Source organism: Cyprinus carpio, chromosome A3 (assembly GCF_018340385.1).
Source record: "Cyprinus carpio isolate SPL01 chromosome A3, ASM1834038v1, whole genome shotgun sequence".
NCBI classification, from domain to species: domain Eukaryota; kingdom Metazoa; phylum Chordata; class Actinopteri; order Cypriniformes; family Cyprinidae; genus Cyprinus; species Cyprinus carpio.
This window is the reverse complement of record NC_056574.1, coordinates 3,730,140-3,743,713: the sequence shown is the minus strand read 5'-3', so window position 1 is coordinate 3,743,713 and position 13,574 is coordinate 3,730,140. Positions and strand designations below refer to the sequence as shown.

General features: G+C 36.1%; 1 protein-coding gene across 5 annotated transcripts in view; it reads right to left on the bottom strand.

The window, feature by feature from the left end:
* Positions 1-13,574, bottom strand: part of LOC109070236 (regulatory-associated protein of mTOR-like) — a 172,398-nt gene that overhangs the window by 44,455 nt on the left and 114,369 nt on the right. The window lies entirely within an intron of this gene.

Here is a 13,574-nt window from a genome sequence, read left to right as displayed (position 1 = left end):
AACAGGTCAATTTAGCTCAAAGGGAATCATTTAAGATTTTAAAAGGGAATTTGAACAGAATCACTGTTTCACGGCTGATCACTGAAACGGCCAGCGATTCACTGAACGAGCCATTTAACATCAAATCTGCTCTGGATATTAATATCCAAAGTATAGTGAAAACACTATTAATTAGCACAGTAACAAGATCGGCAGTTTAAGACATTAACTTGTAAGCACAAAACACAAGACACTTCTCTTTTCAATATGAATAAGGCTTTATTAGATAAATCTAAGACATAAACTAATCTAATACATAAGCACACGCACTCACATTCACACAAGTTGCAGGAAGATAGACAGTTAGGAAAGAGTGAGTTTAAGAGGATGAGAATGTGAAATCCCAAGTTTACAGCAATACGTGAAATTGCATAGACATGAACAACCATTAATCACTTAATTAACCCTCGCACTGAGTTCCTCAATGTGGTTAAAATTATATTAGATAACACCAGTACAGATGTGAGTCTGGAGGTTACTTGCGTTGCCTGTTTAACGGGGTTCCCTTTGTTGTCGCTGAAAAGGGGGTTTCCCGAAGTTGCTGATTGGCTGGAAGTTCAGTAGTCGTTGAAGTGACGTCTTGGGAAGCCCGTGGTTGGGCGTTGGCTGACGATGCAGAGTTGTGGGCTGGTTGAAGTTTCAGACGGGCACGGTCAGACTCGGAGACACGGCGTTACAAAACTTAACTCAGAACACGAAACTCTCAAACGGAAAAGAAAAGAAAACTAAAGTAAAAGAATAGAAGTAAAGTTTGACGAGACTAGGTGGTGTTTCTTCTCATCGTGGCTAAGTAGCAGCAGGCCTGCAGGCCGAAGCACGCTGGAACGGCGCTCGAAGAATGCTAAAAGTGATGACAAAGCATGACTAAAAGCTAAAGCTAAAAGCAAAAGCTAAAAGCAGGCTAAAAGCCGGCATGACTGATAGCAGAAACTAAACGAAAGCTCAAAGCTAAAAGCAAAATTTGATGGTGTCCTGAGTATTTAAACTGGCATTTTGGCCACACCTCAAATGTTGTCTTGACCAATTAGATATTGTCTTTTCTCGGGGTGTTGCATTGTCTGTCCCACCCATTCATAAATCATATGTTATCTTATCAAGCACGAGGTCTGAATTTTCCCGCTCTTGCAGGGTATAATTTGGACATGATTCCTATAACAAATGTAACAAGAATATGATACATTTGACAAATAACTGATGGTCAGAAACGTTTCAAGCAAGAAGATTCGAACACACACATACTAAACATGAATATGATCCCTTAAGCTATTCAAGAGTTATTTAAAAAGACATACACAATAAGTGATTAGAAACATTATAATAAATGTGTGGTGTTACATAAATGATATGGAGTTAAGCAATGGACTGATATCCATTTAGAAGTCTTTTTTGAGTTCATTCTGGTGCATATATGCATTGGAAGGCATTCTCTGTGCCATTCTGGGGAGTAAGGATATGTCCTGTGAAGACCAGAGGGGTTAACAGGTCTCCTTAGGAATTTCAGTCTGGTTCTGCTAGGTGGGGGGAAGTCAATCCAAAGATCTTGTTTTACTCTCATGGCTTTACATGTGAGGGTCAGACTGTCCATCTCTTCGATTACTTGCCCTAAATTAGACAATCTCTTCTTCGAATTGAAATTGTCAATAATTGTTCTAATGGTGTTAATGTTGAAAGCTGTTCTGTGAAAGAGTTGGTTGGTTATCAGACTGTGGTGCTAGGAGTTGATTTACAGCCCCCTGTTGCCTTTCCGAGAAATTTGGCTTCTCTTGTTTCAACCAAAAACACAATCAAAACCATAATATATCTAAATCATTAATAACAATCCAAAACTTAGAACATTGAATCATTTGCTGCGCAGATGTCAACATTCAGCACATTGTTTTTCCTTGCTGAAGACTTTCAGGTGAATATAACCAGTCATCATGCAGTCTGATGCAAGTTTAACATTCTTCACATTTAATCAGTAGTCACTTAGAGTTGATACATATAGGGTATGGCTTTAATTTCAATTAGCAACATCTTGAGAGACAAGACAATTTTCTGGCAGAATTACTATTTTGTGATGCCTATTCAATTAAATTACTCATATAATAGTAAATAATTAATAGGGATGTGGACTTGAGTTACATGACTTCGTTTCAAATTATATATATAAAACCGTTTTTATGTTTTTTCCCTGTTATAGGCCAAGCTTCACGATTTTTGTCCTGTGACCTCAGATTGAGCTCTTACATAACTGTTCTGATTTTGGCAAAGATATCTCATTCTGTTAAAGAGTTTTAGACACTTTACTAAAAGTGGCAATGTCCCTTTCAAATGTTTTGGTGCGCCTTTGCGACGGTGAGTCGAAAGTTAAACTTTTTTGATAATTATTGATATTCACTCTCCAGAGAATCTTTCTGCACTGGTTTGGTTCCAACCGGGTGAAAAACCTAGGACTAGTTCGCAAAAGTAGTTTTTTGTAAAGTTTTTTTTTATGTGAAATGCCAGAAGATTTTGCCAAGGCTCATGGTCAAATCTGAGGTGTGCGTTTTGTCCGACGTGAGCCAAGCATTCCAACGAGATAAGACATTTGAGCCTGCGACTGAAAGTTTAAGAGTTAATAACGATTTCATACTCTTGATCACTGTAGCACCCCCATCAGGCCGATTGGGGTGAGCCTCGGTCACGTTGTAGGTTTCAAGTCTCTATGACTTACAGTTTGGTCTGCACAATCAGTTTTTTACGTGGAGATCACTGATCCATTATAACAATTACAATAGGGTTTTAGCGAAAAAATAAATAAATAAAATAAAATAAAGCCCAAAAGCCATTTCAGTGGCAAGAACTAACACACACATACACAAACACACACACATATATGATTCCACCAATTTAGCTTGAATCATTGAGGGAACCAGCAGTGGTTTCTGTTTTTCTTAAAGGCTGATCAATTCTAAATGAACTAATTTTGATAGGAAAGTTCTCTCACAGCTTAACTACAGTGAGTCCATGCTACACTTTTTGTTTTATCAAATACACTATGATATTGATTGATATGAATGCGAAAAGTGTGTTTTAATGATGGAAATTCAAACTCTGAGGACTACAATCAACAGTCAATGTTTAAGTGTAGGCGGAAAAAAAATCTGTTAGAAACTTATTCTTAGCCTCCAACTCAAACACTGGCGAGTGAAATCTAACAAATTGTTAGCCAATGTCTAACAATACACATTATGTCGCCTAGAATCAAAATGTAATCAACATTTATTTACTTGCATTGTAGATGTAGAATTTGAAATAAAATAAGGTTAACCCTGTAAAGATTGACTTATGAAATAATAGTCAGAAAAATAAACAAAAAGTTTTGAAACTGTTATTCACGATTTTATTTTAACTCAACTATTGTAATTCTTTGTATGCCGGGTTACCTCTCTCTTCCATCTCTCACCTTCAAATGGTCCAAAATGTGGCTGCCCGTCTACTCACAGGTTGCCACAAATGAGACCATATCATACCAGTTTTACGTTCCTTGCACTGGTTTTGCAGTCCAATGTCGAATTGACTACAAAAATATGTTATTTGTCTAAAAAACTTCCAAAAACGTAGCTCCTATGTGTCTTTCTGATTTACTCGCTACTTACAATCTGGCTAGGTCACTTAGATCCCAAAATGGTCATCTTTTGCTGATACTACGGTCTTGACCTGCAATGCAGGGGAGACAGAGCCTTCACAGTAGTTGGTCCTAAGCTGTGGAACACCCTGCCACTACCTGTCAGAACTGCTTCCACATTACAAATAAAAGAAAAAAAGTCAAAAATGCACCACTGCCCTTAATCCTTTAAAACTTTTTAACTTGCTTACATCACATTAACAAAACAAAAACACAAAAAAAACTTAAACACTTCAAAATAGTAAAGCTAACACAGTCTGATAGGAACAAAGAATACATTTTTATTTTTTTAATCAACAGTGCAATTTCTATTTTAATCAGAATGATATGCACTTGCATATCATTGCTCTTTTGTTGATTTTGATTGCTTCCATTATGCTCATTTGTAAGTCGCTTTAGGATAAAAGCGTCTGCTAAATGACTAAATGTAAATGTAATCACGATTTTGACACTATTTCTTCACACACACACACTGGGATCCTGCAGGACTACCTAGGCGCTATCGGCTCTATAGATGAATCTTGTGGGGGATTTCCTTGAATCCTCAGTCTCCCCCACTGGGCTATTTTGCCCTGCGGTGGATGGATTTGCATAATGTTTCACTGCTGCACAGAAGTTGTCACAAGCAATGTGCCACTTCCTCCCAAAGCGCTTCAGCTTGGTTTGCCCAGGGGACTGTTTCATATTGGTGGATCTAAAAGATGCTTATTTTCATATCTCGATACCCCCTCATGACAGAGTGTTCCTGAGATTCACTTTTAAAGGGGTGGCTTACCACTCTAAGCCAAGCTTGGTGAAGGAACTGGGAGAGTGCGAGGGGAGGGACCAATCCACAAGCACAGACTCATGCTCTCGTAATGAGAACAGTCCACCCTTGTAAGTGCTGCTTCAGCATGGGTGTGGCCAAGGCAAGTGATGCAATCACTGTGCTCATCCGAGGCATGATGGGAAGCCCTGCATGTGCCACTCTTGTGGCATGGCATTCTGAAACAAACATTGCATAGGAGATGCTTTTAATAGGAAGGAAAATGCTTCACTGGATGGTCGCATATGGAGATAGAATTGTTGCTTGATTCCAAATAAACAGATTATGATCCACAAATAAATGAAAAGAGATAACCAAAATTTAAACATATTGACAAATACATAGAATGAAATCCACAAATAAATCTTAGAGTTTTATTTTATGTCACAAACATGAATTAATTCATAAATAAATAAAAGGAGATTTACAAATAAAAATCATATTCACAAATATATATTTATGTCACAACAATAACTTGGATTTGTACTGTAGATCGCTGCACACATTTGTGAATTGCGTCCTGTGCATTTGTAAATTGTGAAACATTTCTTGCATCTAGATGAGCTGACAATCCACAACTGCGTGGACTACACCCAACATATACTCAAGCCAATCAGATCATAGCCACATTCTGCTGTCCAATCGTAGCACGCTCTTGCTATAACCAGTCACATTTTGCTTTACAATTAGGGCAGTCTCATCCTAAAATAACTTCATTCATCTGCATTGGCTCAAATAGATAATATAAGGACCATAAAAATGGGTACAGTAAAATATGTTTAAAATGTGACTTTGTTAAAAAATTATTAGACTGCATGCCAAGCCATAGTATTATATTTTATGTGCCTTTGAAAATGCCAGAGAAACAGCGCTTTAAATCATGGCTATGGGAACAACGCTATACTGAATACAAATGCATTATGGAAGCATCATGTTATTCAAGATAGATAAGTGTCAGTAAGTAACTGACTAATAAATAACTGGACTCAACCTCATAATAAACATTTGTTTGTAATAGGTTATATTGCTGTCACAGAATAGCCAACAGTGTTTCCCAGTTTTTCAGCCGATGTACATGAGCAGCTATGTGGATCTAATGATGTATTACATTTTTGATATACATATAATATATGTTTAAGATGATTTTTTACATTTTATAAACATTTTTACATTTATATAGCCATTTTTTCCTAAAGTGTGTATCATCTTTTTGAGTCAAATTCTTGCATATAATTTGCCATTTAGAATAATGAGACATTTGGGCTGTTACCAAGCAAATTATAAAAATATTCATCATTCACAAAATTCATCTTTGCAATACAGAGGAAACACAGAAGCTGCATCTGAAGTGGTATTTAGATGTCACACTGTTTAATGCAGCTCAGAGGGACATGGGGTGCTTTAACCTGCAGTTAAAAATAGATAATGTTTTGATATTTTAAACATTAACATGCAAATAATGTAATAAGTATTGCATTATTATTGTAATAAAATGTTCATAATGTAATAATTTTCTCAAAACGTAATAAAATCTTGAGCTCATAATGTAATAATAATTTTTAAATGTAATAATTTTTCACATAATGTAATAACAGTTCATAAAGTAACACCAGCACATAATTTAAAACAATTATTATTATGTTTACAATATCATAATTATCTTTCAGTATAATAAATGAGCACAAAACAATCATAGTTTTATTAAAAGAAATTAAGGCTCATTAGGCTACATTGTGAACTTTTATGTATTTTTTTTTCTTTTTATAAAAATATTACTAATTTTGTGATTATGACATGCTTAATTTTTGATATATAAGCCTGGTTTCACAGACAGGGCTTAGACCAGGGGTGTCAAAATCAGTTCCCGGCCCTGCAGAGTTTAGATGCAAACCTTATTAAACACACCTGATCCAGCTAATCAAGTCCTTCAGGCTTATTTGAAAGATAAATGGTATGCGTGTTGAAGCAGGGTTGGAACTAAATTCTGCAGGGCTGCGACACTCCAGGAACTGAGTTTGATACCCCTGGCTTAGGATAAACCAGGATTAGGCCATAGTTCAAGTAATTTTTATAAACGTGCCTTAAGCCCTATTCGGATGGGACTAGTTTTACAGGGGGTCGTTAGAGAAATCTGTGTTTCACAGACGTACTTGGTGATTTTAATCCCGTCCGAATCTGCAATGTCTGTGTTTTTCTCACACAACCTCTGTAATAATTCCAGAACGAATTACCTACTGTTTTTTTAGCAAACTCAGTGATCCTCTGAGAAAACTAATCCCGTCCGAATGCGAATGTCTGTGATTGCCGGTGATATTTTATTTCACAACGCGTTTACTTGTGTGTTTTGGCCAGCGTGAATTACCGTAGATGCTCTTACAGCGCGCATGTTTGATATGTTTGCCTCCCTGCAAAGAAATAAAAAAATAACAATAATAAAATCAAGAGCCAGATCACGTACACTGTTAATATTGGCTATTGTAATATCAGCGTCAGGTAAGATTAACGTTACTCACGTTCATTTATGCACTCAGTTACATAATGTTTTAATTACAGATGTACCTTTATGAAAATTAAAAATGGGTTTAGCCTACTACAAAAAATAAATTAAACTAAAGAAACCACACATTAACATGGTTTTGCTATACTAGCCATTTAGTTTTTAGTATTTATTGTGTAATAATACTAATGGTAATCGATCCGAATGACTAACGTTATATGCAATGAACGCATACAGAGCGCGTGATCTCTGTGACGCCCAGATGCACAAAACAGACCCTCCCACCTCTGTAATAAACACGAAGATGTTAGTCACGTCCGAATTGGTACATGAAAATTGCAGACGTCAGGTGGTAAGAATCGAAACTCAAACGTAGTTTAGAAAACTAGTCCCGTCCGAATAGTGCTTTAGAAAAACATTAATGGTGTGCATTTTGAGACAAAATAAAGGCACCAATATATTTTAAGATCAGTCAGAGCAAGTTTCTTTCAGTTGAACCACATCAGACTTAGATTTTATTCTGGAATTAGGCTTAAGCTAAATGGTTGTTATAAAAACTTGTTTATATTCTACACAAATGTATAGGCCTAATGTATTTATAATTTTGGTGATATGATTAGACGGTTTTGTCTTTCAGAGCTAAATGTCATGTAACTGACACATTCTTCACACGCTGTTATACTGATTATTTCCCTGGTTAAAACTGCTTATAGGCACAGAAATGATGCGTGATTGTAAGTGGTACTTCATTTTTAACATATCCTCTGATGTATATTCACGTTATAACTTGTATTAAGGTGAAGAATTGTTCATTAAACAGCTCCAGGCTGCCGTTGCCTGAGGCAGATAACGCGATCTATCCCAGACTACATTAGCCTTTGGAAACTTTTATTTGTTTTTTCCAAATTTATTCATAAAAAAATGCCTTCAAATCAAGGACATAGAATTTAATAGGGGCGTAACTGAATTGTTCCTAGCAAAAATTTTGATCAATTAAAATATATTTATATGTAACCACTGTCATTGTCATCATACCACGGAAATTACCTGAGATGTTAAATTCCACATGAAATAAAAATGTACAGTATTTATTTTCTTAGTCAGTTCCACCAGGATTTTGTGATTCTACGATCGCTGAATTTATCACAAAATCAAGCAAAATTCCGCAATTTTCACAAGAGCTCACAAATTTCCGTAATTGCCGCAGTCCTGTGATGTCATTGCAATGTGCTTTCAGTCAAAGAAAGGTTCCTAAAATGGAATGAACATCCTTGCGTCCTCTTCATGACTGATTTATAAGAGCTACATTGGACACACATACCGAAAGTGTATACTCCTTTGGGCTACGCAGCGCAGACCGTTTATCTCCTCATAATTACATCACATGCTTTGTTCCATGTCGTAATTGTAAGCCTGCTCTATTCTGTTCTCAAGTTAGATTTCAGCAACTAAACAGACATAGCACAGCTGATATTCCTTATTTAATCACTTCCTAACATAAATGTTTTGTCATTTGGGGCAGTCGTGGCCTAATGGATAGGTTGTGGGTCTGAGTCTCAGGTCCGTTAGGAATTGTCGCTGGGGGGAGTGAATAACTAACACTCTCTCCACCTTCAATACCACCACTGAGGTGGAGCCCTTGAGCAAGGCACCGAACCCCCAACTGCTCCCTGGGCGCCGCAGCATAGGCTGCCCACTGCTCTGGGTGTGTGTTCACTGCTGTGTGTGTGCACTTGGATGGGTTAAATGCAGAGCACAAATTCTGAGTATAGGTCAATATACTTGGCCACACGTCACTTTTTTCTTTTAAATTTAGAAACATGGCTTTTTTTATCACTGCTATGCTGATGACACTTAACTCTACCTCTCATTCCATCTTGATGATCAGACGATAGCTGCTCACATCTTAGCATGTCTAACAGACATTTCTGCTGGAGGAAGAACCATTGACTTCAAGTCAACCTGGCCAAGACAAAACTGCTTGTAGTCTCAGTCAACCCAACTTCATTACAATCTCTCCATCCAGCTTTTATGTGCATCAGCCATAAAACCTTCCAGGGTGGCCAGGAACCTTGGAGTTGTGATTGATGATAGCTGAATTTTACAGACCACACTGCTAAAACTGGCTGGTCCTGCAGATTTGCCTATACAACATTAGGAAGATCAAGCCCTTTCTATTAGAACATGCTACACAATTACTTGTACAAGCTCTTGTTCTGTCAGGGCTGGACTATTGCAACCCTTTCTTGGCAGGTCTTCCAGCCATTTCTATCAAACCTTTGCAACTAATCCAGTCTGCAGCAGCAAGAGTAGTTTTTAATGAGCCAAAAAGTGCGCATGTCACACCTCTGTTCTTCAACTTGCACTGGCTACCAAGAGATCGCATAAAATTCAAGGCATTGATAATTGCATACAAAACAATCACTTTGCACCCCTTTACCTAAATTCACCACTACAGCCTCAAGTGCCCTCCAGAAGCTTACATTCTGCAAGTGAATGACGCTTTGCTGTGCCATCCTAAAAAAGCACAAAATCACTTTCACAGAATTTTACCTTAACTCTTCCATGCTGGTGGAATGACCTGCCCAACTTGCTCAGAGCAGCTGAGTCTTTATCCATCTTGAAGAAACATCTAAAGACACATCTCTTCCATCTACACTTGACCCTCTATCACTAGAACCCTTTATTCTATTTACCCATTTTCTTTTTATTTATTAAAAACAAACAATTAAAAAAACTTGACCCTATAACACTAGTGTTCTGTTCTTTTTCTATCTATACTATCTAATTGGTTTCTTTTTAATTAATATAAAAATAATAACCCTCTGACACTAGCTCTATCTATTCTATCACTTTTTATTCTTTTTATTAATTATATTATTATCTATATTGTTACTCTTTTGTTGTTTTGATTGCTTCTATTACCCTCATTTATAAGTCGCTATGGATGAAAACACCTGCCAAATTACTAAATGTATATGTATTTATTGAAAGGAGGGAAATTATTTCCTTATGAAATTAATCCTTTGTGAAGCCAAACACTCAGGAACTCTCGCAATGCAAATGCCATGCCATACAACAATGGGCTTTGATCTCGTGAAGCCAAACACTCAGGAACTCTCGCAATGCACAATGCCATGCCACAAAACAATGGACTTTGATCTCCTTGTAAAGCCAAACACCTAGGAACTCTCAATCAGATAGGAAGATTTGGAAGAAAGACCATTTGCTCTTCTGTCCCTTCACCCATCCTTCCCTCCTGGGCACATGGTCCAGGCAACTAAAAGTTGCTATACTCACATGAAACATTTACTATATCTTCAGGATTCATGATCATAAACTTTTCATGTTTGGTGTCATTTTAAAGGTCTTTGTGTGATTGGTAAATTGGTCTCAATTTCACAGTAGTCACTTGTATTATGAGAAATATTGAAAACTTTTGTAGAATTGTTTTCTGCTGAGGAAGAGGTGTGTCCCTTTTTAGGGTCTGTGAGAATGCTTATCTGTCTCCAAACCAGGTGTGACCCTGGGGCCACGAAAACCTAACAAATCAAAGAGTCTTTTATGTTTTTACAACTGATTTGGAGATTTCTTTGTTTCTGGTCTAAGTATATAAGGAAAGTGACAAAAACACTACTTTGCGATTCTGTAACCATAAAGCCCGTAATATGGAGTGTGTCCACACACTCTATACTATGTATTTTCCTGAAGTATGAAGGTATGAATCCTTTACTCCTAGATTTATCTTTGAGAATTTGATGTCTTGTATTGATTTGAAATCTTTTAATTGACTATGTAAATTGGCATAATACATATTTACCTGACTGATTATATTTGACTCATTTTGATCTCTTCTGAAATCATTTTTTCAAGTAGATTAATGTGTAGTGGTATTTCCGCAAATCTGTGTTCAGGACAGATCATACTGGAGCACCAATGGATGAACCATGGGGAACACCATTAGGGGCTTCTGATTTCTGACTGTCACTGGCTAAACATGGTGTAGCTCTGTGGTTATAGAGAAAAATACACTTTTTGTTATGAGCATGCAGGGTGTAGTTCATTTAAAAGTATTATAACCACTCTACATCCTCTGAGTGTATATATATATAGTTTTAGCAAGACATGATCAATTAAGGTGCATGTGAAAGCCTGAACACTCACATGGTCCACTGCACTCGGAGACAGAGTGGGATAGAGGATGAGGGGGCATCAGTTCAATTCAATTAAAACTCTTCTCTATGGGCTGAATGAGTAAAATCACACCTCTTCACTTCTTTCATTTCTCCCCTTTAACCCTCCTCACTGAGGTACACAACCTTTTTTTGTTTTCTTTTACCATCATCATATACAGTATATTCATCACACTTAGTACCCATAGTTCAACACAGCAGTTTAATTTGACCCCAATCACTCCACTTCAGTCCAGCAAACTTTGGTCAAAGTCTTAAAAAGAAATTCTACTTTTAAATGAAATAATACATTTTATTTTTACATTATTATAACTGTTTATAAATATATTTATTAAATTATTCACCACCTTTTTGTAAAAAAGGGGGGGGGGGGGGGTTAGGGGTTTAAAGATAGAGAGATGATGAATGGTTAAGTAACAGATCTGCATATCTGGATGTTCAATCATTCCGGTTCAGAATAACAAACAGATTTGCCTCTGATGTTGGATTTTCCACCATCCATCCATATCTTTTATTTTCTAATAGGGATGTCTGATCCACAACACTGCCTTAAAACAATTCTTCAACTGTATTCTTTAACAAACACAGACACACACACACACACACACACACACACACACAAACAATAATACAAAAGATTCACCCTCTTATAACTGTTTACTTGACGTAATCTCGAACTTGCCTATGAATAATTGCAGTGATTGTGGCTTTGAAATACTGAGGGACAAACTACTGCTGAAAGGAGGAGTAAAAACAGGACAAGAGAAAGAAGAAAAGGGACAATCCCTAGCTAACCTAAGAATCCCTTTTAAATATTCATTCTGAAAAGAGAAAAGAGAGGGAATTGGAGCAAAACAATCAAAACATTCCTGAGCAGACAAGGGGTTTTTTGTTGTTGTTGTTTGTTTTTTTATGACATCATTCTCTCCAACCCCGCAGAAAGGGATTGAGCTTTTCCTTGATTGACAGGTCTGAGAAGTGAAGAAAATTGTACAATTCTGATGTAATTTTTCAAAAACATTGAACTACTATTTCAGGAATAGTTCACCCAAAAAGGAATCATTCAACCACCCTCCATTCCAAATCGTCGTCTTTCTTCCATGGTACACAAAAGTAGATGTTTAACCCGCTGGGGTCTAAGGGGGTTTTGGGGGCCTGGAGAAGTTTTGACTTTTGTGGGTTTTTTTCAGTTGCTTATAAACATATACATGGCTAAAGACTGAAAACACTGTATTCAGTACAAACTGGGCTACAATAACATGTTAATAGCATGTATGTACATGAGAAAACAACGTTAATGCATGGTTAGTGAAAAACTACAATTTTGAAGTCACTGAAATAAGGTCATAAAACACATACAGAACATTTGTTCACAAGACTGTCAAACATGGACCTTGTAGCCTATAATTTTTGCTTCAAAATGATGTGAAAATCATCTTGTTTACTCGCTCACAGAAAAAAATAGATTGATTTAAATTTTCTAAGACACTTTTTGTTTCGAAAGGACATATGAGAATAGGCATGATTGACCATGAATATTAGTGTGATTTACACCTGAGAAGACAAAGGCCTGCATAATGAACTGCATAATGAGCCTTTCAATCAGGTGTGTGACTGAGAGGGAAGAGTTACAAGAAAGAATGTAAGGACAAAATAAATGTATACATTTTTATGTTTGTAGTTTATTTAGAATATATTTAACTATCCCACAAAATAACTTGAGATGCACTTGCGAATGCAGTTAAACAGTTTATTAGGAACAATCAAAGCTGACTTTCAAAGTTGAATATTTAGCATCATTACTCTAGTCACACGATCCTTCAGAAATCATTCTAATGTTCTGATTTGCTACTCAAAAAAAAAAAAAAACATTTACTATTAGTATTATTAATGTTGAAAAAAAGCTGAGAATAATTTTTTTCATTTTTTTTTTTGATGAATTGAAAGAACAGCATCATTTATAACTTGATTATTGTATTGATCATCACGTGTGTGCTAAATAAAAGTTTTAATTTCTATATATATACACTGACTCCAAGCTTTTGAATGGTATAGTGTATATTGTTACACTTGGAGTAAAACTGGAGTAATGATGCTGAAAATTTAGCTTTGATCACAGGAGCAAATTACATTTTAACATATAATCAAATAGAAAGCAGTTATTTTAAATAGTAAAAATATTTCACAATATTACTGCTTTAGCAAATGCAACTTTGTATGTAGGACTATACAATATATATAGTAATAAAAATATATTGCTATATTTGTGAACAGAGAATAGCATATCACAGTAAAGTTTTGTCTAATCATTCTTACTGCCATTAAGATAGCAAAATTATAACTCATATTACTTTTATATCGTATTGCTGTCTATGTTATAGAATAAAAAAA